Source organism: Theropithecus gelada, chromosome 10, assembly GCF_003255815.1.
Source record: "Theropithecus gelada isolate Dixy chromosome 10, Tgel_1.0, whole genome shotgun sequence".
In the NCBI taxonomy this organism is placed as follows: domain Eukaryota; kingdom Metazoa; phylum Chordata; class Mammalia; order Primates; family Cercopithecidae; genus Theropithecus; species Theropithecus gelada.
The window spans coordinates 66,573,550-66,578,697 of NC_037678.1; the positions used below are offsets into that span (position 1 = coordinate 66,573,550).

The 5,148-nt window shown below is 43.6% G+C and overlaps 1 pseudogene; it reads left to right on the top strand.

The window, feature by feature from the left end:
* Window positions 1-3,675: 3,675 nt before the first annotated feature.
* Window positions 3,676-4,257, top strand: LOC112633668 (annotated as a pseudogene).
* Window positions 4,258-5,148: the final 891 nt, after the last annotated feature.

The following is a 5,148-nucleotide window of genomic DNA, read 5'->3' on the forward strand; positions in this document are numbered from 1 at the left end:
AGACTCCGTCTAAAAAAAAAAAAAAAAAGGCCGGGCGCGGTGGCTCAAGCCTGTAATCCCAGCACTTTGGGAGGCCGAGACGGGCGGATCACGAGGTCAGGAGATCGAGACCATCCTGGCTGACACAGTGAAACCCCGTCTCTACTAAAAAATACGAAAACTTAGCCGGGCGAGGTGGCGGGCGCCTGTAGTCCCAGCTACTCGGGAGGCTGAGGCAGGAGAATGGCGTAAACCCGGGAGGTGGAGCTTGCAGTGAGCTGAGATCCGGCCACTGCACTCCAGCCTGGGTGACAGAGCAAGACTCCGTCTCAAAAAAAAAAAAAAAAAAAAAAAAAAAAAAAAAAAAAAAAAAAGAAAATAAATTACAGTGTAGTCATATAGTAAAATACTACACAGCAGTGAGAGGTAGGAATATGGATACTTCACCGGGTGCGGTGGCTCACGCCTGTAATCCCAGAACTTTGGGAGGCCAAGGCAGGTAGATCACTTGAGGTTGGGAGACCAGCCTGAACAACATGGTGAAACTCTGTCTCTACAAAAAATACAAAAATTAGCTGGGTGTGGTGGTGGGCACCTGTAATTGCAGCTGCTCGGGAGGCTGAGGCAGGAGAATCACTTGATCCTGGGAGGCAGAGGTTGCAGTGAGCCGAGATCACACCCTGCACTCCAGCCTGGGTGACAGAGCCAGACTGTCTCAAAAAAGAGAGAATATGGATAATTCTCAAAAACATAATGTTGGTAGGAAAAGAATATTGCAGAGGATGCAACTTATGTGATTTATATTAAGTTTAAAAACACACAAAGCAATGCTATATATTGTTTAGGGATATTCATATGTTTGTTAAAAGTTATAAAGACATGTATTACTGCTATGCTCTGAATGTTTGTATGTCCCCAAGAGTCATACATTGAAACGTAATCCCAAATGTGACAGTGTTAGAAGATGAGGCCTTTAGGAGATGATTGGATACCCTCATGAATGGGATTACCGCCCTTATAAAAGAGACTTAAGAGAGCTACCTGGCCCCTTCCACCATGTGAGGACACCGTACAAAGTGAAGTCTGTGAGAAAGTAAGCCCTCACCAGAAACCACCACCCCATTGATCTTGGCCTTCCCAACCTCCAGAACTGTGAGAAATAAGTTTCTGTTGCTTATAAGATACTCAGTCTAAAGTGTTTTGTGATAGCAGCCCAAATAAACGAAGACAATTGCCATGATAAACACCAACTTCAGGGTAGTGGCCACTTCTGGGTAGAGAGGGAGGGGAATGGGATGGAAGAACAATACATAGGATATTGCAATTGTATGTGTAACCGTTTTTTTCTTGAATTAGGTAGTATGTACATGGGTGCCTACTCTTATATACTGTACTTTTTCTTGAGATATAATTAATATATAAAATTAATCATTTTAAAGTGTATAGTTGGTTTTTAGTATATCCACAAAGTTGTGAAACCATCACCACTCTCTAATTCCAGAACATTTCATCATCCCCAAAAAGAAATCCCATGCCTATTGAAACAGCCTTTGCAAAATTATGACTGAGACAGTGAAAGAAATCTAACTTAATCAACTCCATCTTGCTTCTAACCTCCAAGCCGTCCTTGCTCATTCCTAGGCATAGACTGAACTAACTTTGGGAGAAACTTATAGTTTATAGCTTTTGTTTTTGTTTTTGTTTTGATATGGAGTCTCACTCTGTCGCCCAAGCTGGAGTTCAATGCCATGACCTCGACTCACTGCAACCTCCACCTCCTGGGTTCAAGTGATTCTTCTGCATCAGCCTCCCGAATAGTTGGGATTGCAGGTGCCCACCACCACACCCAGTTAATTTTTGTATTTTTGGTAGAGACAGGGTTTCACCTTGTTGGCCAGGCTGGTCTCGAACTCCTGACCTCAAGTGATCTGCCCAACTCTGCTTCCCAAAGTGCTGGGATTACAGGCATGAGCCACTGTGCCCAGCCTATGGACATACATTTTCATTTCTCTTGGATATATGCCTAGCAGTGGAATTGCTGAGTCATGTGGTAACTCTTTGTTTTCCTTTTTGAAGAACTTCAAAGCAGTGATACTATTTGATAGTCCCCTAGCAATATATGAGGGTTCAATTTCTCCACATTCTTATTAACAATTTTTTTTTTTTTGAAACGGAATCTTGCTTTGTCACTCAAGCTGGAGTGCAGTGGCTTGATCTCTGCTCACTGTAACCTCTGCCTCCCCGGTTCAAGTGATTCTCCAGCCTCAGCCTCCTGAGAAGCTGGGATTACAGGCACACAACACCATGCCCAGCTAATTTTTAAAATATTTTCAGTAGAGACAGGGTTTCACCATGTTGGTGAACGTGATGAGAACATTTCCAGGGGAAAACCATTTCCCTTCTGGCTCCCCAGCTCCCCCATCTGCTGAGAGCTACTTCTACTCAATAAAACCTTTCGCTCATCCTCCAAGCCCACATGTGATCCGGTTCTTCCAGGTACACCAAGGCAAGAAACCCCAGGATACAGAAATCCCTCTGTCCTTGTGATAAGGAAGGGGGTTTAATTGAGCTGGTTAACACAAGCCACCTATAGACATCAACCTAAAAGAGCACCCTATAACACACGCCCATTGGGGCTTGAGCTGTAAACATTCACCCCCTAGACACTGATGTGGGGTGGGAGCCCCACAGCCTGCCCATCTGTACGCTCCCCTAGAAGTTTGAGCAGCAGAGCACTGAAGAAGCGAGCCACACCCCCATTGCACACCCTTCAAGCGTTCCTGTTTCACCGTCTCTACAAAAAATTTTTAAATATTAACCAAGTGTGGTGGTGTGTGCTTGTAGTCCTGGCTACTCAGGAGACTGAGGTGGGAGGATCACTTGAGCTTGGGAGGTTGAGGCTGCAGTGAGTTATGATCCCAACACTGTACTCTGTCTTGGGCGACAGAGCAAGACTCTGTCTCAAACAAACAAACAAAAATAAACACAAATGTTGTATGATTCCACTTATATGAAGTCTCTAGAATAGGTAAATTCGTAGAGACAGAAATTAAAATAAATAGAGGTTACCAGAGGCTGAGGGAAGGGGAAAATGGGGAATATTATTTAATGAGTACAGAGTTTCTGTTTGGGATGATGAAAAAGTTCTGGAAATAGGAAGTGGTGATGATTACACTACTTTGTGAATGTACTTAATGTCACTGAATTGTATACTTAAAAATAGCTAAAATGGGCTGGGTGTGGTGGCTCACGCCTGTAATCCCAGCACTTTGGGAGGCCAAGGCTGGCAGAAAATCTGAGGTCAGGAGTTCAAGACCAGCCTGGCCAACATGGCGATACCCTGTCTTTACTAAAAATACAAAAACTAGCTGGGCGTGGCGGTGCATGACTGTAATCCCAGCTACTAGGGAGGCTGAGGCAGGAAAATCGCTTGAAACCGGGAGGCAGAGGTTGCAGTGAGCCGAGACTGCACCACTGCACTCCAGCCTGGTGACAGAGGGAGACTCTGTCTCAAAAGAAAAATTTTTTTTGAGTTAAAATGGGGCCGCCACTGCAGCGCCTGCAGAAACTTCGGGACACACCACCGTCTTCCGCTGCCTCGCCTCCGAGGGCCCTCCCTCTCCTCCCCATGCCCTTCACTCCCCTCCGCCTTCCCTCATACTAGGCGGCCGGGAAGGAAGAAGAAATTCAGTCAGGATGGCTAAAGGTGACCCCAAGAAACCAAAGGGAAAGATGTCTGCTTATGCCTTCTTTGTGCAGTTGTGCAGAGAAGAACATAAGAAGAAAAACCCAGAGGTCCTTGTCAATTTTGCAAAATTTTCCAAGAAGTACTCTGAGAGGTAGAAGACCATATCTGGGAAAGAGAAGTCTAAATTTGATGAAATGGCAAAGGTGGATAAAGTACACTATGATCGGGAAATGAAGCATTATGGACCAGCTAAGGAAGGCAAGAAGGATCCTAATGCCCCAAAAGGCTACCGTCTGGATTCTTCCCATTCTGTTCAGAATTCCGCCCTCGAGATCAAATCCACAAACCCAGGCATCTCTATTGGAGATGTGGCAAAAGAAAAAAAAAAAAAGCTGGGTGAAATGTGGAATAGCTTAAATGACAGTGAAAAGCAGCCTTACATCACTAAGGTGGCAAAGCTGAAGAAGTATGAAAAGGATGTTGCTGACTATAAGGCAAAAGGAAAGTTTGATGGTGCAAAGGGTCCTGCTAAAGTTGCTGGGAAAAAGATGGAAGAGGAAGATGAAGAAGAGGAGGAGGAGGAGGAATAAAGAAACTGTTTACCTGTCAAAAAAATAGTTAAAATGATAAATTTTATGCTTGTATATTTTATCCAATAAAAAAGTAAAGCTAAAGAAGTAAGGAGCCCCTGCCAACTGGTAAATAAAAATTAAGCAGAAGCTGGGCACAGTGGCTCACACCTGTAATCCCAGCACTTTGGAGGTCAAGGCAAGAGGACCATGTGAGCCCAGGAGTTAGAGACCTGCCTGGGCAGCATAGTGAGACCCCCCCATCTCTATAATTATAGAAATAAATAAAAATGTTAAAAAATTAAGCAGAGTAAAAACACAAACACAAACACAATAACTAACAGTTGTATTTATTTCTTAGCTTATCTAAGAATAATTGGGAGCAAATTCCTTCAGATATTCCAAGATTGCTGGATTTACTTAGGATTCACCTATAGTGTGTTGCTCATGATCTTCCCACATATTCATGATCACTTTGAGTATGGTACACTAATTGTCTTCACCTTTAGCAGAGCAAAGAGCAAATGATAGGCAAATGTTCTTGGGGAAAAAAAAATGGAGGAACCAAAATACCCTTTTTTGAACAGTATAGAACTCACATAGGATTTATGTAGCTAAGTATAGAAGGAGGAGCTCAGTTCTCTGCTTCCAGTTGAGGACAGAATCAGCAGATACTGTGACAGAAGAGAATTAGATTGGTTAAGAGGAAACCTTCCTGGAAGTCCTTTTACCACTGTAGAATGAGAGGATTAGACCAGGAATATCTAACATCTCTCTACCTCTAACAGCACATGACTCTGTTTCTTAAAAAATGAATAGGAATTCACACTTGCCGAGTGCCTGTGGCTTGTGTGGCACTGTGCCAAGTGCTTTTTTAGCTTTAGCTTAGTCTGCTCTCACAAGTCCAGGAAA